At 36.8% G+C, this 25,528-nt stretch overlaps 1 pseudogene; it reads left to right on the forward strand.

Moving 5' to 3' along the window:
• The first annotated feature begins 2,657 nt into the window (after positions 1–2,657).
• Positions 2,658–11,866, forward strand: LOC148578558 (zinc finger BED domain-containing protein RICESLEEPER 2-like; annotated as a pseudogene).
• The last annotated feature ends 13,662 nt before the right edge of the window (positions 11,867–25,528 follow it).

Raw genomic sequence — 25,528 nt, forward strand, 5'->3', positions numbered from 1 at the left:
AACTATACCTTGGCCGATTTCCTCATAGTGATCAAGGTAACATATTTAAAATAAACACAGCCTTTCCAAAACAAACACAGCCCTTCCAAAATTCAGTAAACACTAGGCTCAGCTTCCTCCAAGTTCCAATATTCACAATTCCAAGCTCCAATTATTTATTTACAACCTAATACACATTTATCACACATATATACCCAATTTAATACTCAAAGCTCAAATTTAGTGAAATTAAAATAGAATTATGGTTTCCTCACCTTACCCAAACTTCACATAAGCAAGAGTGAACATTTTTTTTCAAGCTAATTGGATCCTAAAACATTAAAAAGAAAGGAAATTCAATACCCGTACCATACTTTTAAGAATTGGGGGAAAGGAGTGGTCGGGAGTATTTAATGAATTACCTATGAAATTGTTCTGATAGAAACGTAGAGCTCGGCGCGGTGAACGCGTGGCCGCAAACGATGCGGCGATCGAAGCTCAGACGGAGGAGTTACGGCAAATTGAATTTTACCGTAAGGGTTCGGGAAACTTTTCTTTCTCTTCTCCCCTGTGAATGCTTCAGCTTTGTTTCTGCTGAAATGAGGGAGAAGAAAGGCGTGGGTTCATTTAATAGGTTGGTCTAGTTGGACCGATGGCCCGGTTTGGGCCTGGTTCAACCGGTTCGGTCTGTTTGGTCCAATTTTGGACCGATTTCTTTGAAATTAGTGTCAAAATTCTCATTTCAATGAGCTCTATCCTAATTTAATATAATATTCATATTTCTAATCTTCTTTATTAAAAATTAATTTATCAACTAATTACTTACTAATTTAACAGGGTTTACATCCTACCCACCTAACAAAGAATTTCGCCCTCAAAATTCAAATGTAGTTACCTGAAAAGAGATGTGGGTAGTCCTTCCACATATCTGATTCGAGTTTTCAAGTGTGTTCCTCAATACTTGCTCGACTCCAAGCTACTTTTACCAGTGATACTTCCTTCCCGCGTAATCGTTTAACATTGGTGTCATCAATTCTTACCGGAATTACTGGAAGTGTTAGATCTTCTCTCACTTGAATCGGTTATGGTTCCGGAATATGACTTGCGTCAGGAGTATACTTCCGAAGCTGTGACACATGAAACACGTCGTGCAGATTCGAAAGATATGACAGTAAAGCAATTCTATAAGCTACTGGCCCAATTCTTTTCAGGATCTCAAGCGGTCCAATATAACGGGGATTCAGTTTCTTAGTCTTAATAGCTCTTCCCACTCCAGTGGTTAGTGTAACCTTCATAAAGACATGCTCTCCTTCTTCAAACTCAAAAGACGTTCGCCTTTGATCAGCATAGCTCTTCTGCCGGCTTTGGGCTATAAGCATTCGGCTACGAATCTTCTTTATCTGCTCAATAGTTTCAGCTATCATTTCAGGTCCTAACAAACTCCTTTCTCCAGTTTCATACCAACATAGTGAAGATTGATATTTTCTGCCATATAGAGCCTCATACGGAGCCATTCCAATGGTCGCATGGTAGCTATTGTTATAAGCAAATTCCACTGACGGCATATACCGATCCTAGCTCGCTGGCTGGTCCAAAACACAAGCCCTTAGCATATCCTCCCAGGTCTGAATAGTTCTCTCTGACTGCCCATCTGTCTGAGGGTGATACACAGTACTCAAACTTAACTAAGTCCCAAATGCATGCTGAAAAGCTCCCCAGAATCTTGATGTGAAACGAGGATCTCTGTCAGATATAATGGTAGAAGGCACGCCATGCAACCTGACAATCTCTTTGATATACATTCGAGCCAATTCTTCCATTGTGCAACTTATTCGAATGGGAAGAAAGTGAGCTGATTTTGTCAGTTGGTCCACAACCACCCAAATAGCGTCACAACCAGTCCGAGTTCTAGGCAAACCTTTCACAAAATCCATTGCGATACTCTCCCATTTCCATTGTGGAATCTCTAAAGATTAAAGGGTTCCTGATGGTCTCTGATGCTCAATCTTAACCTTTTCACATGTTAAACATTTAGATACATGCAATGTCACATCATTCTTCATTTCTGGCCACCAGAACATTGCTTTCAAATCTTGGTACATTTTGGTGCTTCCTGGATGAATTGAGAACCCGCTCTTATGAGCTTCCTTCAAGATACTTTGTTGCAGGTCTCCGACATACGGCACAACAATCCGATTCTTAAACCTCCATAAACCATCCTGACCTTCTGACACTTTCCACTATTTTCTCTGTTCAATTACTGGCAATACCTTACGTAATGCTTCACCATCTTGATGAGCTTTCAGAAGTTCTGATTTAAAATTACTTGAAATCTGCAACTGACCTCAAACACAGGATTCCAGATTCTTCTTTAACTCCCAAATTCAAACCTTGAAATACCTTTAGTAACTCTTCTTCTCGCAATATCATCCAAGTTGCATATAAAGACTTCCGACTCAAGGCGTCTGCCACAACGTTCGCTTTTCCTAGATGGTAATTCAATTCAAAATCATAATCTTTCAGAAGCTCCATCCACCTCCTTTGACGCATATTCAACTCTTTCTGCTCAAAAAGATACTTTAAACTCTTATGGTCTGAGAAGACATGAAACTTAACGCCATAGAGATAGTGCCTCCAGATCTTTAAAGCAAATACAACAGCAGCAAGTTCTAAATCATATGTCGGATAGTTCATCTCATGCGGCCTTAATTGCCGTGAGGTGTATGCTACAACATTCTGGTGCTGCATCAGAACGCACCCTAAACCCTTTAATGCTTGAATGCTTCAATGCTTCAATGCTGCATCAGGCAATACCAACACAGGTGCAGTAGTCAACCTCTGCTTCAATGCTTGAAAACTCTCCTCACACTCCAGAGTCCAGACAAAAGGCGTATACTTCCTAGTCAACTTAGTTAAAGATAAAGCGAGCTGTGAAAATCCCTTAATAAGTCTGCGATAATACCCCGTCAGACCTAGGAAACTCCTGATCTTTGTCACTGAAGTTGGTCGCTCCTAATTTATCACTGCTTCCACCTTAGCAGGATCCACAGCTATTCCCTGCTTACTCACTACGACAGGCATAACTCAATCGTTTTAAAACAAATTTCACAAATCCAATTTTCATTTAAAACAAGTTGAAATCAATTTGGGGTTCTGGAACCCAAGTTATATCCCACCAAAGTTCGGCCCAAAACCAAAGTTTTGCAAATTCCTCAAAACCTTATTTTCATTCAATATTTCCATTCCATATATTTCCAACCTATCAATATCAACTCAAAATGCCAAGAACAATACTCAATAAACTCTACATCGTTTCATCAACCACCATTAATAATATTACACAATTTCACCTTTCAACAAATCCATCAAGCTTTCCTTCAATATACCTGTAATCATATAATTAATAATTCAACCATGTATCCTTCTATCATCCATATAGTAACAATCTCCACCACATAATCAAATCACCAAACCAAATCAAACAAAACATATCCATCAATCAAATTACTAAACATTAAACATACACCTGCATTCCAGCTTATCCTATGGTCATCTAGCCTAAGTTTTCACAGAACATTATATATTAAATGTAAGAGACCTAAACTATACCTTGGCCGATTTCCTCGTAGTGATCAAGGTAACTTATTTAAAACAAACACAGCCTTTCCAAAACAAACACAGCCCTTCCAAAATTCAGTAAACACTAGGCTCAGCTTCCTCCAAGTTCCAATATTCACAATTCCAAGCTCTAATTATTTATTCACAACCTAATACACATTTATAACACATATATACCTAATTTAATACTCAAAGCTCAAATTCAGTGAAATTAAAATAGAATTATGGTTTCCTCATCTTACCCAAACTTCACATAAGCAAGAGTGAATGTTTTTCTCAAGCTAATTGGATCCTAAAACATCAAAAAGAAAGGAAATTCAATACCCGTACCATACTTTCAAGAATTGGGGGAAAGGAGTGGTTGGGAGTATTTAATGACTTACCTATGAAATTGTTCTGGTAGAAACGTAGAGCTTGGCGCGGTGAACGCGTGGCCGTAAACGGTGCGGCGATCGAAGCTCGGATGGAGGAGTTACGGCAAATTGAATTTTACCGTAAGGGTTCGGGAAACTTTTCTTTCTCTTCTCCCCTGTGAATGCTTCAGCTTCGTTTCCGCTGAACTGAGGGAGAAGAAAGGCGTGGGTTCATTTAATAGGTTGGTCCGGTTGGACCGACGGCCTGGTTTGGACCCAGTTCAACCGGTTTGGTCTGCTCGGTCCAATTTTGGATCGATTTTTTCGAAATTAGTGTCAAAATTCTCGTTTCGGTGAGTTCTATCCTACTTTAATATAATATTCGCATTTCTAATCTTCTTTATTAAAAATTAATTTATCGACTAATTACTTACTAATTTAACGGGGTTTACAACTTGGGGTTTCTATAATATTAAAATACCTATATTCATTAAACCATTTGTATCTTTAATTATATATGTGTATTTTTATTTTCTTAATATTTTTAATCTTTTATGTTGGAATATCAAAAATCAATTAAATAAAATAATTCTAAAAATTTTTCCTCCATATTAATAAAGAAACAAACATACACACGTTCAACATATTCTGACAACATTTTCTCTTTTATTTTCCACTCTACATGCCTTTCTACCATCCTCTTTATCTTCTCTTCTTTTGACTCTTCTCTTTGGTATGTGCTTCTTCTTTCTCATATCATTGTTTTTTTATTTTTTATATTTGTTGTTATAATGTTAATTATTTTTTCATCAGTTAGAATTTTATTCTGTCAAAGATTTAGGCATTGCAATAGGCTTTAGAAATAGCTGAATCTGTAACTCCAAGTGATCTATTGGCCAATTCTATTTCTTTAACTAGCGAAAAAATTAATATGTCGGTACCAACGCCAACAACAGAGACTGGAATTGCACCATTACAAACACCTGCGACTACATCATCACCAACACAGACAACAATTATTACAAATCAACAAGTTACTGATGAAAATAGTGGTAATGAAACCGTTATTGCAAAAAAGGAAGAAGACTTCACCAATTTGGGACTATTTTGATCAAGTTGAAAGTTTTGAAGGTACAAAAGCTATTTGCAAGTATTACAAATCTATGTTTTGTTATGCTAGAAAAGGAGCTAGTACTTCACATTTATGGAAGCATTCTGGTAGTTGCTTATAAAGTAGATTACATGTTGTTGCACAAAAAAAGCAACCATTGATTCTATTTCAACCTTCCAATTCAAGTGTTAATCCCTTTGTAACACCAAGTGCAAGATATTCTCAAGAGAAGATGAGACAAATGATTACTACAGTAATTATGGTTCATGAGAATCCTTTCAGCATTGTTGAGGATGAAGTTTGGATATGGGGTTTCCAATATGTTAATTCTGAATTTCATAAAGTTTCCTGCAAAATTTCTCGAAGTGATTGCTTGACAATATATGAGGCAGAAAAGAAACCATTAAAGGCTTTGTTACAAGGTGTTAGGAAGATAAGTTTAACAACTGACATGTGGAGATCAAGGCATCAAATTGTCGAATATATGGTTATTACAGGTCACTTTATTGATGCAGGGTGGAATCTTCAAAAAAGAATTTTGAGTTTTGTCCAAGTACCTGCTCCTAGACGTGGCATTGATGTTGCGGATGTTATTTTCAAGTGTTTGAAGACTTGGGGAATTGAAAACAAAGTTTTCTCAGTATTTGTTGACAATTCTTCCTATAATAATTCATGCCTAAGGGCTCTTAAGGATACTATTTCAGATAACAACTCATTATCATTTTGAATTTGTTGGTACAAGATGGTCTAGGTAAAATTAAAGGTATTATTTTTAAAGTTTGTGAAAGTGTCAAGTTTGTCAATTTTAATTATTCAAGATTTAAAATATTTGCTGAGATTACTGAGAACAAACATTTGAAGGAGAAAAAATTCACCATTGATTGTCCCACAAAATAGAATTCTACTTACAACATGTTATGGCTTTGAAGTTTAAATCTGTGATTTCTGTATATAGAGAAAGAGAACCCCACTACAGTTACGAACTATTATCAGAGGATTGGAGAAAATTTGAAAAGATTTGCAAACTTTTAAAAGTTTTTAATCTTGCTACTCATGCCATTTCTGGTAGTGATTATCAATTTGTACTTTTCTAAAGTTTGGAGAGTGAAATAAGTAACTGATGCTATTGAGGATAGAGATTCCTTCATGAGAGAAATGAAAACCTCAATGAAAGAAAAAGTTTGACAAATATTGAGGAGAGTGCAATGTGGTAATGTCTTTAGCTTGTGTTTTGGATCCTAGGTGTAAATTACATGTTATTAAATTCTATTTTCGTTTAATTTACAAACCTGAGCATGTGGCTACTGAAAAATGTTGACAAAGTAAAAAATACATTACAAGAAATGTATGATGAATATGCTGAAAAAGTGTCATGGTGAGACAACAACGAGTATAGTTAACACTAATGGTCTAGTTGCTTTTTCTAATGTGGTTGGTTTTGAAATCAGTGAAATTGATGAAATGTTGAATATGGTTTGCGAAAAAGAAGTCATTCATCCAATAAAATCAGAATTATAGGTTTATCTTGATGAGAGTGCTTACATTCTTGAAGCCAATTCTAAGTCTTTTAGTGCTTTGGAGTGGTGGAAAAATAATAGTATGAAACTCAAGGTTTTATCTAAAATGGCAACGAACATATTAGCAATTTCTGTCTTAACAGTGGCTTTAGAATCTTCATTTAGCGTTGGAGGAAGAGTTATTGATGAATATCATTCTCAACTAAATCAAGAGTCCATTGAACCTTTTATTTGTGGAGGAGATTGGCTTCGCAACAAGTACGGTTTGAACAAAAAACTAAAGGTAAAAATTAACTTTCTAATATTTCTCTATTTGACTAAGTATCCATGTTATAGAAAATATTTCTCTTTTTAAATGTGAAAACATTGATATTGGTATGATGTGAGTAGTTAAAATAATAAAGTTTAATTTTCATGATATATAAATGAGGTATCATATAATTTATACTAAGATTATGACCACAATTTTATTTTGAACAATCTCTTTTATACTAACAAAAAAAGTATTTGTTGCGTTTACATTATTTAAAAATCTAATGATATGTGTACGTGTGCTTTTTGTTTTTTCAAGGTGTTGGAACAAGAAGATTAAATCACTTTTAGGCTTAGAAGGTTAATCGATTAATTGTCCAACATTCCCTTTACTTTGTTTTGATTAAGTAGTTATTAACTTTTATTTGATATTATGTTTAGTTGCTTTATTACAACTTTCGATATTAATGAAGTCTTCTATTTTGATATGTTACATATTTTGGAAGCAGTCAAGTGAGACTATATTCATATACATTGTCTTTTTTTAATCAATAATAGTTATTTATCGATATTTTGTCTTTATTTTATATCAATATTGTCTATAAATTTATTATTTTATATTTTATAATTTTAAAAATTAAATTATATCTTAAATTTAATTATTTATTAAAAAAAAAACAGGCCTATTCACAGGTTTCAGACCAGGCCAAATTTAACAATAGACCAAGCTCAGTACTCATTAAAAAACCTATACCGGCCAGACTTAGCCCAATATACTCTATTACAGGCCTGGCCTGTTAAGAGTAAAGCCTTGCCTACCCTCGTCTGTTTCCACTCCTAGGTGCAGTACCATTTTTTATGTAGGGAGATTTTGAGAAAGCTCTCTACCACATGGTCCATGAATCATATATGTAGATACAGCTCTAAACAACTTTGAGTATCGAACAGGATCGGACAACTCTAACGATATTAACCGGTTAATTTAAATTGTGGTTGTTGTCTTGTAGTCTCCACTCAACTACAAAAGAATATGAGTATGTGACAGACCTCTCTTTTAAAATTCTACCATGTATATCCTTTATAACAAAAAGATAAAAAATATTATAAATAAACTATTTATTTTATATATGTGCTTTGATAAATATATAATTGTGCAAATAATTTAAGAGAAAATTTTCTGAAAAATAAGGTTAGATGATGAGCAATAGCTACATCTTGCACTCCAAATGAAATTTCTTGCTTAAAATCAAAAAATTATTATGTTAAACTTAATTTTGAACACTCTACATGATATATTTGGTCGGTCTTCAACCTTTATGTTCCTTAGATTATTAACTCTACCAATCTCTGGCCAACTCGAGTTACATGTGATTGTGATGAAGAGATCTAGATATCCATATATTTCTTACAAATTGTCAGAGCATCTTGACAATGATTAAACATGTATGTATTTCATGCCACTAGTGAAAGACGTGAATAACTAGAATGACACATTTACTTGCTTTAGAAGTACGAATTTCATCCCTAACAACTATATCTTAAATTTTAACCTTTGTATATATCATTCATGATCTTGTCTAAAATTTAATTAATTAATATTTTTATTTTATGCACCTTTTAAAATAATGGCATGAGAAAAATTAAAATTAAATATTATTTTAAATATAAAACTCATTTAATCTAATCAGAAAATATAAATTAAAAATGATCTTTTTAGTTTCATCATAAATTATATTTATTCTATTATTTGTCTATAAAAATAAAAAATTAATTGTAATTTAAAAATTAATAACCTTATAAATTATGTAAATATCTAAAACTAATAACTTAAAAAAAAGTGTATTTAAAAATTTAAAAACTAACAACTTAAGCAAATAACTTAAAATTTAAAAAATAACAACTTAAGCAAATAACTTAAAATATAAAAAAATAACTCTCTAAGCAAATAACTTATAACTTATAAATAAAGTTTTAAAAAGTTTTAATAATAACACTTAAGCAAACAATTTTCAAACTCAATGTATGAGCGTCACATCAATAAAAAAAATTCTCTATTTTTTTCGAGCTACTAAATTTATTCAATTTTTTAGAAACATAGAAAAAAATTAAGTATAGAGAAACATATATGTTTGGCATTATTCTATTAGATATACTTAAAAAGGGAATTCTAAAACATGTGTATTCAAATTTACAATTTTTATTCTCAATCTTGATTATCTTGCAAGTTGAAGTATCTCCTTCCGCCGCCGAATTTTCGAACTTCGAGGATAGTCGCTTGGTTGGTGTAATAACATTTTTCAACACTTCAGATTCACCATTATCTGCAATTTTATTAGAGAATTTAAGCAATAAATTCTGTACAAAATACTACGTTAAATAAAAGACATCTTTCTCACATTTTATTTTAACTCAATAATATTTTTTGAATAAAATTAGACTTTAATTTTAAGAAAAAAAACACAAAAAAAATTTTTTAAAAGAGATAACCACAACTTGAATACTTGAAAATTTTTGTAAAAACATAGGTAGATCTCTTTATATTTTGCAAAAATATAGATAGAATTTAAATTTTAAATTTTATTATATCAAATAAAATTAAAAAAATAACTCCATGTTAATAATTAACGATCTTTCGAAATGTCTTACTTAATTGTTTTACAATCGTGTTTTGATATCAAATTTTATTTTAATTTAAGTTTTAAAACTTTAAAACATTAATTAATTTTTTTTTGGAGAAAATAGATATTAGAATTACAATTTGTTATGGTTGCAAAAGATATTTTATATTTAAATTTCATTAACTTATCAACATTTAATCTAAGTATAATTTGAATTTAAAAAACAAATTTAAGTTTTACTTAAATATAAAAAACAAACAAACTTCTTAATTTGGTGGATTTTTAAATCTAAAAAAAGCCTTAAATAAATAAGATAAATAAAAATAATTTATGTGCAACGAATTGAAATTATCTTTTCCTATATTTTTTTGCAGTTATAAATATATATTACCATATCTAATTTCTTTAACTGCTCAATAATTTTGTTTTCATAATTTTTAAGAATGTAGCCTCATTTAAAATTCTGTCGATATTATTCTTAGGTTCTTTAGATGTTGCAAAGCTAAATAAACAAATCGAAAAAAATTCATTAGATAACAGACACATAGTCCTAAACTCAAGAATTAAAAAATATATACATGCCTATTTTTAAATTGAACAACATTTTTGTCTTCAAGATTAAAAAATATCTTTGTGCCATACATGAAATTTTGTAAAAAGATCTTTTCTAAAAAATGTAATTTAATAAACAATGAATAAAAAATCACATAAAAAAAAACATATTTTGAAAAATTGTGGATAAAATATTACTGTTAAATGACTTCATTCTAATAAATTATAAGACAACAATAGTTCCATCTTTATTGTCATAACCTAAAAAAGTATATAACTCTTGTGCATAATTACCAAAAAATACAGACTCTATTATTTTTTTATGTCAAATATAATATTTAATGTTAAATATACTTTCTAATTAGCAATTAGATGCATAAAACTAAAAATTATAATTTAAAAAAATTAATTATAACTTAAAAACTAATGACCAATAAAATTATACCAAATCATATACATATTTATATTTTCAAATTTAAAAATTAACAATCTCATAAAATTATAAACACAAGTTATAAATTATTTTTTATTCAAAAAAGGTTACCGTTTAAAAAGTTAAAAATTAATTCATTAATTATTTTAATTTTATAAAGATCAAACCATGTAAAATACGTTTTTTTTAAGTATGTTTATCTTTTATATTTTTAATATTAACATACCAATAATAACATTTAAATAAAAAAATATTTATTTGCCAAAAATAATTTTTTTCAACAAATTAAAATCTTTCAGGCATAAAAAAAATTTAATATTACAAAAATATTTATAACAAAATAAAATTGAAATAACAATATAAATAGAAAATACTAAAACAAATAAATTTGAATTTATAGAATAAAATCTTGAAACAAATCCAAATAAATAAATTTACATTGAAGTTAATATTAAAATTTCTAAATTTTATTTTACTCATCTAATATGTGTAAGTGTTTTTAAGCACAATAGATCAATAGCAATCACCTTTATTTACTTAAAAAATAGAAAGTACAATACTCTTTTATTCTAGACAATAATAAGAGTATAATATTCGTCTAAAAAAATGAATAAGTTTAATTGAATGATAGTAAAAATCTTAAATTTTTAATCATTTTCATTCCATTATTCATTTCATTATTCAATCTCATCCTATTATTCATTTCATTCCATGCATAATTGTTATAGAAATAGAGATAATCTCTATGTATACATAATCCGCTACAAGGTGCCAAGGATTACGCTACCCATTGTTTTCTCATAAACCGCTATAGCCAGTAGCAGTTTAGGTAGTTTGGAATCTCCTTCAGAAACCGTTATAGCCTCTAGCAGTTTCTGCCCAACTCGTTTTTCCACGTAAATCGCGGGTGCATCTAGTGGATTACGTTAAGTTTGGAAACCGTTACTAGCGGTTGATAGTGTATGTGAGTCCATAGTAGCTAATATAGATGATCATATAAGCTACACTAGTTAGAGAAGTGGTTGTTAGTCTGTTACAGCTAATCAATAGTTAGTGGTTATGCTTAGCTATTTTATATATATTCATATCAACTGCACTGTACACAAATTGGTTTGATTCAATACAATTCCAGACCCCTCTTCTTCTCTCTCGACTCTCTCTTTCTCTATGAACCTGTGGATCGGATTCAGATCTGATACCGTTTATGGTATCAGAACTGCAATTTGAAAACCATGGCTTTTGCTGCACAATCAAACACCTTCACAGGAGTACCAATTTCAATGAAACTCGATGATAACAACTTCTTGCAATGGAAGAATCAAGCCGAATCAACAATTGAAGGAAACGAGCTCCTTGACCATCTCACCGGTAAGAGCATTCTAACGATGTATCTTGCTAATTTTGAATCCATCAATCCTGAGTATACACGGTGAAAAAGATAAGATGCACTATTAAAATCTTGGTTGCTTGCATCCATGACCAAACCATTCACAACAAGAATGGTTGGGTGTATGTTCACGCATCAAGTTTGGAAGCGATTAGAAGCTTATTTTTCTTCTCACATTAAGGCAAAAGTGATGCAGTTCAAGAACAGACTCAGCTCAATCAAGATCTCTGGTTTGGTGAGTGAGTATTTGCTGGAGATAAAAATTATAGTTGATGCACTAATCTCTGTTGGTGAACAGGTAAAAGATGATGATCATGTAAATGCTATTTTGCATGGCTTAACTGAAGAATTTGTGCCTTTAATCACATCAATTGTAACAAGACCTGGAGGAATCACGGTTCCTGAGCTAGAAGCAGTATTACTCTCACATGAAAGCATGTTAGAAAGATATAAGAAGCCTGAGAAATTTATACAAGGCAATTTGGCCTATCACAATGGCAGAGGAAGCGCTAGAGGGCAATTCAGAGGTGTGTTCAGAGGTTCAAGAGGCAGGTATGGTGGCAGAACAATGAGAGGAGGTTTTGGTCGAGGCTATGGTGAAAACAGAAGTTATGACCGAAACTATGCTGAATTTAGAAGCTATGAAGGAATTAGAGGACAGTATGCTGATTTTGATGCAAGGCAAGGAAGATGATACGAAGGAAGTAGAGGCAGTCCTTAAGAACTCAGTGCCAGCTCTGCAGCAAACTCAACCACACTGCAGTCCTATGCTGGTATAGATATGATGGGGAAGACAATGCCAAATCTGCCAATCAAGAGAATATAGCTCCAAGAGCCAACCTAAGCAATATTTTACCGAATTCAGCACCCCTTCAAGATCAAGAATGGTGTCCTGATTTCGGAGCCACTCATCACATGAAGTATGATGCAAGAAATTTGACTGATCAAGCAGATTATGCAGGTCATGAGTGAGTCATAATTGGGGACGGTACAGGTTTGCATATCAATCTTGTTGGAAATGCATTCATTAAAATTGATTTGAGTTGCAAGAAACTGTTATTACAAAAACTTTTACATGTTCCGGATATCACCAAAAACCTCATGAGTGTTTATAAATTTTGTTGTGATAACCATGTTTACTTTGAATTTCATCATGACAGCTGTTGTGTCAAATCACAGGAAACTAGAGAAGTTGTTCTCAAGGGAGTTGTTGATAAAGGTCATTACCGGTTTCTCAATTTCAACATTGAAAACACTCAAAGAAGTGCTAAAGCATAGCAGCTGCATTCCTCACAAATAGTGAACCAGCTAATGATTCCTTATTGTGGTACGCTCATTTAGGCTACCCCTCAAATAAAATTCTCTCTACAGTTTTACAAAATTGTAACAAGTCAATTCCACTTCCTAATCTGTTTGTTCTTCCTGTTGTTTAAGAAAATCACACCAATTACCCTTTCTTGATTCTAAAACAGTGTACACTGCCCCATTACAACTAGTCTATTCAGATATTTGGGGACCAGCTCCCTCCCCTGACTCTAATGGAAATGTATACTTTGTAAACTTCATTAATGCATTCTCTAAATACACATGGATTTACCTATTAACAGCTAGATCTCAACTCAAATATGTGTTTAATCATTTTCAGCAAATGGTAAAATTGCAATTAGATACTAAACTTAAAATGCTTCAAAGTGATAATGCACCTGAATATGTTAACTTGTCAAAGTCCTTGCAGTCTTGTGGAGTGATTCATAGGTTCTTCTGCCCGTATACTCCTCAACAGAATAACAATGCTGAACGGAAGCACCGCCACGTGGTTGAGATGGAACTCACACTCTTAGCTGAAGCTGGAATGCCGACAAGCTTTTGGGGTGAAGCCTTCCAAACTGCTGTCTACCTGATTAATGCCCTACCAACACCTACACTGCAAAATCAATCACCAATGGAGGTTCTGTTTGGCAAGAAGCCTCCCTATGCTGCCTTAAGAGTCTTTGGCTGTCTATGCTACCCTCACTTAAGGCCGTATAACCATAACAAGCTTCAATTTCGATATGAACTGGCAGTGTTCCTTGGCTATGGAAATATGCACAAGGGATACAAATGCCTACTGTCATTTGGGAAGGTTGTGATCACTAGAAATGTGATCTTTGATGAAGCTCATTTTCCCTTCAAAGATTCAACTCTCCCCTTTCAACCTGCATGTAAGAGCACCAACTCCTCTAATGAAAATCCTTCAATTCCCACCATTCCCCATCTCCCCTCCTTTGCTCCTCCTCTGCCACAACAACAGCCCTCTACCATAACACCCAACCTCTCCCTTTCTCCAAACCTATCAACTAATACTGCTCATAAGCCTCCTACTGCATCCTCACCTCCCTAGACACTCTCCTCCTCAAATGCCTCCCTGTGTGGAGCTGAACCTCCAACAACTATACTTCTAGATGCATCTGCTGCCCAGGCTGTCCCCATTCCACTTCAGTCCCCTGAAGTTGTCCTACCTCTACCTATCACCTCTGTAACTCAGAACTGTCATCCAATGATTACCAAAGGAAAGTTGGGCATTTCTAAGCCCCGGACTCTTCATGCTCAACTTGAACCTATCTCAGTCAAACAGGCCCTTTCTAATTCTAAGTGGAGAGCCACCATGGATGCTGAGTACTCTGCCCTCATGCAGAATCACACCTGGAATTTAGTGAAATTGCCACCAAATAGGGAGCCCATTGGTAGCAAGTGGGTGTTTCGGATCAAATATAATGCTGATGGAACCATTGACAAATACAAAGCCAGGCTGGTTGCCCAAGGCTTCCATTAGAGACCAAGGCTAGATTATAAGGAAACATTCAGTCCAGTGGTAAAACCTACTTCGATTCGTATAATGCTGTCCTTTGCTCTTGCAAACTCCTGGCCTATCAAGCAACTGGATGTCAACAATGCCTTTTTGTATGGTGACTTATTAGAAGATGTATATATGTCTCAACCAAAGGGCTATGAACAAGGAGATGGAACCCTGGTCTGCAAGCTGACCAAAGCACTTTATAGCCTGAAACAATCCCCTTGGGCCTGGTATGTGAAATTGTTGGGTGCTTTTAAGCGTCTGGGGTTCACCCCCACAAAATCAAAAACCTCATTCTTTACACGAATCATCTCTCAATCCAGGCTCTATGCACTTGTCTATTTTGATGACATCATCCTCACCGGTGACTCTGGCCCTGCAATTAATCAAGTCATTCAGCAGCTAAATCTCAACTTTGCTCTCAAGGATCTTGGGGACTTGCACTACTTCCTTGGCGTGCAGGTTGTCAAGACAGCGGATGGAGGTCTCTCTCTTCTACAAACCAAATACATTCAAGACATCCTGAAGAAAGCAGGATTAGAAGGGTGCAAACCCTGCTCCACACCACTACCTTCTACACTAAAACTCACTGCCACTTGGGGTGTTCCCTTTGATAATCCTTCCCTATATAGAAGTGTAGTTGGTAGTTTACAGTATCTGACAATGACCAGGCCTAAAATTTCTTACCCTGTCAATCGAGTTTGCCAATTTATGCAGTCCCCATCTGAGGACCATTGGAAGGTGGTAAAGCGCATTCTTCGATACCTGAGTGGCACCTTGCATCATGGCTTGCACTTGAAGAAAGGAAGGCACCTTCCCATCCTAGCTTACTGTGACTCGGATTGGGGCAGTGACCCTGATGATCGCAAGTCCACCAGTGGTACTTGTGTCTTTCTTGGCCGCAATTCAGTCTCATGGTCCTCCAAGAAGCAAACTATTGTGGCGTGCTCTAGCAGTGAGGCAGAATATAGGTCCATGGTAGTAGCTGTGGCTGATGTGGTTTAGGTCAGGAACCTGCTAACTGAGCATTTCCCTTGCCTTCTACTCCTCAACTCTTTTGTGACTACCAAGGTGCTGTGTTACTGGTGGCTAACCCAATTCTTCACTCTAAATCCAAGCATTTTGAGTTGGATCTCCATTTCGTCTGGGATTATGTAGACAAGGGCACCATTTGGGTCAACCATATAAACAATATAACATGGATTAAAGGTTACTTGTTATGCAGTAATGGAGAATATGTTGGAGTTTTGGAGATGCTTTGTCTTCTGAATCTCTGCTTTCCTCTGTCTTCTTGTTCACGCACGCACGTCCTCCTATGGCAAGCTGTGTGTTGGTGGATTACCGTTGTCAATGGCTACCGTCCATCCTTCCAGTGAAAACTACGCTCACGCGCTCTGTCACAGCACGGCTAATCACCGGTTGGTTCTTGATCCGGTTGGAATAGAATTTACTATCCTTTTGCGTCTGTCACTAACGCCCAGCCTTCAGGAGTTTGAAGCTCGTCACAGTCATTCAATCCTTGAATCCTACTCGGAATACCACAGACAAGGTTTAGACTTTCCGGATTCTCATGAATGCCGCTATCAGTTCTAGCTTATACCACGGAGATTCTGATTAAGGAATCTAAGAGATACTCATTCAATCGGATATAGAACGGAGGTGGTTGTCAGGCACACATTCATGGTTTGAGGAAGGTGATGAATGTCACGGATCATCACCTTCATCACAGTTAAGCGCGAATGAACATCTTAGATAGGAACAAGCGTGTTTGAATGGAAAACAGAAATACTTGCATTAATTCATTGAGACACAGCAGAGCTCCTCACCCCCAACAATGGGGTTTAGAGACTCATGCCATCAGAGAATACAAGGGTTTGATCTAAAATGTCCTCCGATACAAAATAAGTCTCTAAAAGTTGTTTAAATACTAAACTAGTAGCCTAGGTTTACAAAAATGAGTAGACTATGCTGGATGATGCAGAGATCCACTTCTGGGGCCCACTTGGTGTGTGCTGGGGCTGAGATTTAAGTGAGTCACATGCAGAGGCCATTTGTGGAGTTGAACGTCAGTTTTTGTGCCAGTTTGGGCGTTCAACTCCAGCTTTTGATCCTTTTCTGGCGCTGGACGCCAGAATTGGGCAGAGAACTGGCGTTGAACGCCAGTTTACGTCATCTATCCTTGTGCAAAGTATGGACTATTATATATTGCTGGAAAGCTCTGGATGTCTAATTTCCAACGCAATTGGAAGCATGCCATTTCGAGTTCTGTAGCTCCAGAAAATTCACTTTGAGTGCAGAGAGGTCATAATCCAACAACATCAGCAGTCCTTTTTCAGCCTGAATCAGATTTTAGCTCAGCTCCCTCAATTTCAGCCAGAAAAATACCTGAAATTATAGAAAAGCACACAACTCATAGTAAAGTCCAGAAATATGAATTTTTCCTAAAAACTAATGAAAATAGACTAAAAACTAACTAAAACACACTCAAAACTATATGAAATTAACCCCAAAAAGCGTATAAAATATCCGCTCATCACAACACCAAACTTAAACTGTTGCTTGTCCTCAAGCAACTAGACAAATAAAATAGAAGACTAATAGGTTGAGAAGCAATAATATCTCAGAGTTTTTGATTGAAGCTCAGATTCTAATTAGATGAGCGGGACTAGTAGCTTTTTGCTTCTGAACAGTTTTGGCATCTCACTTTATCCATTGAAGCTCAGAGTGATTGGCATCTATAGGAATTTAGAATTTAGATAGTGTTATTGATTTTCTTAGTTCAGTGTGATGATTCTTGAACACAGCTTCTTTATGAGTCTTGGTCGTGGCTCTAAGCACTTTGTTTTCCAGTATTACTACCGGATACATAAATGCCACAGACACATAATTGGGTGAACCTTTTTCAGATTGTGACTCAGCTTTGCTAAAGTCCCCAATTAGAGGTGTCCAGAGTTCTTAAGCACACTCTTCTTTTAGCTTTTGGATCTTGACTTTAACCGCTCAGTCTCAAGTTTTCACTTGACACCTTCACGCCACAAGCACATGGTTAGGGACAGCTTGGTTTAACCGCTTAGACCAGGATTTTATTCCTTTAGGCCCTCCTATCCACTGATGCTCAAAGCCTTGGGATCCCTTTTATTTGCCCTTGCCTTTTGGTTTTAAGGGTTATTGGCTTTTTCTGCTTGCTTTTTCTTTTTCTTTCTCTCTCTTCTTTTTTTTTTCTGCAAGCTTTGTTCTTTGCTGCTTTTTCTTGCTTCAAGAATCATTTTTATGATTTTTCAGATTATCAATAACATGTCTCATGTTCATCATTCTTTCAAGAGCCAACATATTTAACAGTCTTAAACAACAAATTCAAAAGACATATGCACTGTTCAAGCATTCATTCAGAAGACAGAAAGCATTGCCACCACATTTAACTAATTAGAATTTCTCTTATTAAACTCGAAATTTTATTGCCTCTTATTCAAAAGATCTACTACTTTATTCATGTTTGCTGATGATGAGAAAAATAAACTATAGCTTAATTGGAGATAAAATCAAAATGGATACTAATTACTACTATATGACTTATAAGGTAAACTTTTATAAGGACACTGTCACAGAGTTAAGGCAGAAATTGGAAATTAACAACCTTTATTCTGGGGGCACGGGGGTTCCTCTGATCCTTGGGGTGCTTGGTCCTACAAGAGAAGACTTTTGGCGCTTCAGTTCCCTTAAGTCACGCCCCTGCTCTTCTTGTTCTTTAAACATATAGGTCAGTATTTGACTGTGTTCCTTCTGTTCTTTTATTATTTGCTCCATAGCTTCCCGTATCTTGGTAACGGACGTCTCAAGATACTCCCAGTATTCAGATTGAGGGATCTCTGGGAGGAATTCCTGTGCTCTCTTCTTGATGGGATCCTCCTGTGCTTGTTGTTTTTCCATTGATGCTTTGGTGATTGACTTTTCAATTAGGATATATTCAGTTATTCCCATCCTTACTCCAGCGTCCTTGCAGAGCAGAGAAATCACGCTTGGATAAGCCAACCTGGCCTCTTTAGAATTTTTGTTAGCAATTTTGTAGAGTTCAGTTGAAATCAGCTGATGAACCTCCACTTCCTTCCCCATCATGATGTAATGGATCATCACTGCTCTTTTAACTGTGACTTCATAACGGTTGCTAGTGGGCAACAGAGAATGCCCAATGAAGTCCAGCCATCCTCTGGCGACTGGTTTGAGATCCTCTCTCTTGAGTTGATTTGGGACACCCTTTGTGTTGGTGGTCCACCTGGCTCCAGGGATACATATGTCCTCTAGAATCTTATCCAGGTCAATGTCTGCTCTCATCATCCTCCTGTTGAAGGAATCTGGATCATCCTTTAGCTGAGGTAGCTTTAAGATCTCTCTGATCTTGTCAGGGGTGGTATGAACAATCTTCCCTCTGACCATGGTCCGAAATTCATAGAAGGCAGTTCCAGATAGTTTTTGCTTGTCAGTCTGCCACATATTAGCATAGAACTCCTGGACCATGTTCCTTCCTACTTTCGTTTTAGGATTAGCTAGGACTTCCCAGTTCCTGATTCGAATTTGCTCCTGGATCTCCGGATATTCATCTTCTTTCAGATCGAATCTAACTTCCGGGATCACTGATCTCAGACCCATTACTTTAAGATAATGGTCTGAATGTTCTTTAGATAAGAACTTCCCTTGATTCCAAAGTGGTTTTGGAACGCTCTCTTTCTTGCCTCTTGGAGTGGGTTGTTTTCCTTTAGGGGCCATGATCTTAGTGATCTCGGATAAACACACCAAACTTAGAGGTTTGCTTGTCCTCAAGCAAAAGAAAAGAAAGGAGAGGGATAGAAGGAGAGCTAGGTGCAATTGTTGATGGAGGAGGAGGGAGGCCGAACCCAATTTTAAAGGGATGGGGGGGTAGGTTTTCGAAAAATTGGAAAAGATAAGATAAAAAGATTGAGTTAAAAAAGATAAGATAGAAGATATAGTTTAATTTTGAAAAGATATGATAGAATTTTGAAAAAGATAAATCTGAATTTTGAAAAAGATAATATGGAGATTTGAAAAAGATATGGATTAGTTGAAAAGATTTTTGAGTGAAAAAGATAGATTTGTTTTCAGAAAAGATTTGAAAAGAGTTGGATTTTTAGAAATTAAGGATTTTAGAAATCAGGGTTCTTGACATGTTCATGTAAAAATCATGCATTGAAGCATAAAATTTTAAATTAAAATGGAAATACGTGTGGAAAAAATGAATTTGGCTCCTCCCTGCCTTCCTGGCGTTTGAACGCCCAAACACTGCCTGTTTTGGGCGTTCAGCGCCCAAATGCTGCTCTCCTGGGCGTTCAACGCCCAGCTGCTGCCATTACTGGCGTTCAACGCCCAGTGGGTGCCCCTTTCTGGCGTTGAACGCCCAGCTGCTACCATTACTGGCGTTTTCGTGCCAGTGGGATCTTTTTCTCTGTTTTGTGTGCTGAGGTCTTCTGTAAATGATTATTTACCTTGTTATCAATGAACTCTATATAAACAAATAAAAATAAAAATAGAAATAGGGGAAAATGCTTAGAGGATTGTTGCCCCATGGCTGGGTTGCCTCCCAGCAAGCGCTTCTTTATTGTCTTTAGCTGGACTTTGCTGAGCTTTTAATCTAGCTTCAGCCTTGAGCATTCTTGCTCAATGTTGCCTTCAAGATAATGCTTGATTCTCTGTCCATTGACAATGAACTTCTTATCAGAATCAATATCTTGAAGCTCCACATAACCATATGGTGATACACTTGTAATCACGTATGGTCCCCTCCACCGGGATTTCAGTTTCCCCGGGAATAGCCTGAGTCTAGAGTTAAACAACAGAACCTTCTGTCCTGGTTCAAAGATTCTAGATGACAGCTTTCTGTCATGCCACTTTTTTTATTTCTCTTTATATAGCTTGGCATTTTCGAAAGTTGTGAATCTGAATTCCTCTAGCTCATTTAGCTGGAGCAATCGTTTTTCTCCTGCTAATTTGGCATCAAAATTTAGGAATCTGGTTGCCCAGTAGGCCTTATGTTCCAGTTCCACGGGCAGGTGACATGCCTTACCATATACGAGTTGGTATGGAGATGTTCCTATGGGGGTCTTGAATGCTGTCCTGTAAGCCCACAGAGTATCATCCAGGCTCCGTGCCCAATCCTTTCTATGGGTATTTACTGTCCGTTCCAGGATTCTCTTTAATTCTCTGTTAGAGACTTCAGCTTGCCCATTGGTTTGTGGGTGATATGGAGTGGCCACCTTGTGGCGAATTCCATACCGAACCATGGCAGAGTAAAGCTGTTTATTGCAGAAGTGAGTGCCCCCATCACTGATTAGTACTCTAGGGACACCAAACCTGCTAAAGATATGTTTCTGGAGGAACTTCAGTACTGTCTTAGTATCATTGGTGGGTGTGGCAATAGCCTCAACCCATTTTGATACATAGTCAACTGCCACCAGAATATAAGTGTTTGAGTATGATGGTGGGAAAGGTCCCATGAAGTCAATTCCCCATACGTCAAACAACTCAATCTCCAAGATTCCTTGTTGAGGCATGGCGTAACCATGAGGCAGATTGCCAGCTCTTTGGCAACTGTCACAATTACGTACAAACTCTCGGGAATCTTTATAGAGTGTGGGCCAATAGAAGCCACATTGGAGGACCTTGGTGGCTGTTCGCTCACCTCCGAAATGGCCTCCATATTGTGATCCATGGCAATGCCATAGGATCCTATGTGCTTCTTCTCTAGGCACACACCTACGGATTATTCCGTCTGCACATCTCTTAAAGAGATAAGGTTCATCCCACAAGTAATACTTTGCATCAGTAATTAATTTATTCTTTTGTATCCTGTTGTACTCCTTGGGTATGAACCTTGCAGCTTTATAGTTTGCAATATCGGCAAACCATGGTGCTTCCTGAATGGCGAATAAATGCTCATCAGGAAACGTCTCAGAGATCTCAAGAGAAGGGAGGGGCGTCCCTTCCACTGGCTCTATCCGGGACAGATGATCAGCCACTTGGTTCTCTGTCCCTTTTCTGTCTCTTATTTCTATATCAAACTCTTGCAGAAGCAATACCCATCTGATGAGCCTGGGTTTTGAATCCTGCTTTGTGAGTAGATATTTAAGAGCAGCATGGTCAGTATACACAATCACTTTTGATCCTACTAAGTATGATCTGAACTTGTCAATGGCGTAAACCACTGCAAGTAGTTCTTTTTCTGTGGTTGTGTAATTTTTCTGGGCATCATTTAGAATGCGACTGGCATAATAAATGACATGCAGAAGCTTGTCATGCCTCTGTCCCAATACTGCACCAATGGCATGATCACTGGCATCACACATTAGCTCAAATGGTAATGTCCAGTCTGGTGCAGAAATGACTGGTGCTGTGACCAGCTTAGCTTTCAGCGTTTCAAACGCCTGCAGGCACTTTGTGTCAAACACAAATGGCGTGTCAGCAGCTAGCAGATTGCTTAGAGGTTTTGCGATTTTTGAAAAATCCTTTATAAACCTCCTATAGAATCCTGCGTGCCCCAGAAAGCTTCTGATTGCCTTAACATTGGCAGGTGGTGGTAATTTTTCAATTACCTCTATTTTTGCTTGATCCACCTCTATTCCCTTGTTTGAGATTTTATGCCCAAGAACAATTCCTTCAGTCACCATGAAGTGACACTTTTCCCAGTTTAAAACTAGGTTGGTTTCTTGGCATCTTTTCAGAACAAGTTTCAGGTGATCAAGACAGGAGCTGAATGAGTCTCCATATACTGAGAAGTCATCCATGAAGACTTCCAGAAATTTTTCCACCATGTCAGAAAAAATAGAGAGCATGCATCTCTGGAAGGTTGCAGGCGCATTACATAGCCCAAAGGGCATCCTTCTATAAGCAAACACTCCGGATGGACATGTGAATGCTGTTTTCTCTTGATTCTGGGGATCTACTGCAATCTGGTTATAGCCTGAATAGCCATCCAAAAAGCAGTAATAATCATGACCTGCTAGTCTTTCTAGCATCTGGTCTATGAATAGTAAAGGAAAATGATCCTTTCTGGTGGCTGTATTGAGCCTTCTGTAGTCAATACACATGCGCCACCCTGTAACTGTTCTTGTAGGAACCAGTTCATTTTTTTCATTATGAATCACTGTCATGCCTCCTTTTTTTGGGACGACTTGAACAGGGCTCACCCAGGGGCTATCAGAAATGGGATAAATAATCCCGGCCTCTAGTAATTTGGTGACCTCTTTCTGTACCACTTCCTTCATGGCTGGATTTAGCCGCCTCTGTGGTTGAACCACTGGTTTAGCATTATCCTCCAATAAGATTTTGTGCATGCATCTAGCTGGGCTTATGCCCTTAAGGTCACCTATGGACCACCCAAGAGCTGTCTTGTGTGTCCTTAGCACTTGAATAAGTGCTTCCTCTTCCTGTGAACTTAGAGCAGAGCTTATGATCACTGGAAAAGTATCACCTTCTCCTAGAAATGCATATTTCAAGGATGGTGGTAATGGCTTGAGCTCGGGTTTAGGAGGTTTTTCCTCGTTTAGAAGAAATTTCAGAGGCTCTTTCATGTCCTCTGAATCCTCCAAATCAGGCTGAACATCTTTAAAGATGTCTTCCAACTCTGATTCGAGACTCTCAGCCATGTTGATCTCTTCTACCAAAGAGTCAATAAGATCAACTTTCATGCAATCTGTTGATGTGTCTGGATGCTGCATGGCTTTGACAGCGTTCAACTTGAACTCATCATCATTGACTCTCAGGGTTATTTCCCCCTGTTGGACGTCAATAAGGGATCGTCCAGTTGCTAGGAAGGGTCTTCCTAGAATGAGAGTAGCACTCTTGTGCTCCTCCATTTCCAGCACAACAAAGTCAGTGGGAAAGGCAAATGGCCCAACCCTGACAATCATGTCTTCAATCACGCCTGATGGGTATTTAGTGGAGCCATCAGCAAGTTGAAGATATATCCGGGTTGGTTTAACTTCTTCAGTTAAACCAAGCTTTCTGATAGTGGATGCAGGTATTAGGTTGATGCTTGCCCCAAGATCGCATAAAGCTATCTTGGTGCAATCACCTTCTAATATGCATGGTATCAGAAAACTCCCAGGGTCTTTAAGCTTTTCAGGAAAGCTTTTCAGAATGACTGCACTGCATTCTTCAGTGAGGAGAACTCTTTCTGTTTCTCTCCACTCCTTTTTATGACTCAAGATTTCTTTCATGAACTTGGCATAAGAAGGTATTTGCTCAAGTGCCTCTGCAAATGGAATCTTTATTTCAAGAGTCCTTAGATAATCTACAAAGCGAGCAAATTGCTTATCCTGCTCCTCTTTCCGGAGTTTTTGAGGATAAGGTATCTTGGCTTTATATTCCTCAACCTTAGTGGTTAAAGAAGCCTTTTTAGAGGGGTTGTTATCAGCACTTGTGTGTGTCTGGTCCCTCACTGGCAATTGAGTGCCAGAGTCAGAAGCTGGAGTGAAGCTGGATGCCAGCTCCTTGTCTGCTTCTGGCGTCTGAACGCCAGAACTGTGCCCATTTTGGGCGTTCAACGCTGGATTTTGCCCTATTTGGGCGTTCAACGCCAGATTCTTGCCCATTTCTGGCGTTGAACGCCAATCCTGCCTTGTTTCTGGCGTTGAACGCCAGTTTTGGGCATAGTCTGGGCGTTCAGCGCCAGCCTTCCACCAATTCTCTGGCGTTTTAGCGCCAGAATTATTTTTCCCTGGGCTCTTACTGTCCTCAGGTGAATCTTTGGTGGGTTGCTCATTTCTTGACTTTTTGATGCCTTGAGGTGGGGTATTTAATGTTTTCCTACTTCTTAATTGAACTGCTTGGCACTCTTCTGCTATTTGCCTTGATAGCTGCTGCTTTGTTTGCTTAAACTGTTCATCCATATGTATATTAGCTATCCTTGTCTCTTGTAGCCTGTCCTTGAATTCAGCTAGCTACTTTGTTAGAAAATTCAATTGCTGATTGAATTCAGCAGCTTGTTTTACAGTACTAAATTCAGCAGTTACTGTGTTAACCTCTTCATTCATGGAAGGGTTGCTGCTTAGGTACAGATGCTGATTCCTGGCAACTGTATCAATGAGCTCTTGAGCCTCTTCAATTGTCTTTCTCATATGGATAGATCCACCAGCTGAGTAATCTAGAGACATCTGAGCTCCTTCTGCAAGCCCATAGTAGAAGATGTCTAACTGAACCCACTCTGAAAACATTTCAGAGGGGCATTTTCGTAGCATCTCTCTGTATCTCTCCCAGGCATCATAAAGAGATTCATTATCTCCTTGTTTAAAGCCTTGGATGTCCAGCCTTAGCTGTGTCATCCTTTTTGGAGGGAAATATTGATTCAAGAATTTTTCTGTCAGCTGTTTCCATGTCCTTATGCTGGCCTTAGGTTGGTTATTTAACCACCTCTTAGCTTGATCTTTTACAGCAAATGGAAACAGTAATAGTCTGTAGACATCCTGATCTATTTCCTTATCATGTACTGTGTCAGCAATTTGTAAAAATTGTGCCAGAAACTCTGTAGGTTCTTCCTGTGGAAGACCGGAATACTGGCAACTTTGCTGCACCATGATAATGAGCTGAGGATTCAACTCAAAGCTACTGACTCCAATGGAGGGTATGCAGATGCTACTCCCATATAAAGCAGTAGAGGGGTTGGAATATGACCACAGAGTCCTCCTGGACTGTTCATTTCCACTTAGATCCATGATGGAAAAAGGGAGATGATGTAAAATAGGAAAAATATTTTTATTTATTTATTTATATATTTATTTCGAAAATGAAATAAATTAAAATAGAATAAATAAAAATTGAGTGAAGATTTTCGAAAAACTGAGGAGAGAGAAAGTGGTTAGGAAGTTTTGA

Source organism: Arachis ipaensis, chromosome B1 (assembly GCF_059453495.1).
Source record: "Arachis ipaensis isolate K30076 ecotype BB chromosome B1, ASM5945349v1, whole genome shotgun sequence".
NCBI lineage: Eukaryota > Viridiplantae > Streptophyta > Magnoliopsida > Fabales > Fabaceae > Arachis > Arachis ipaensis.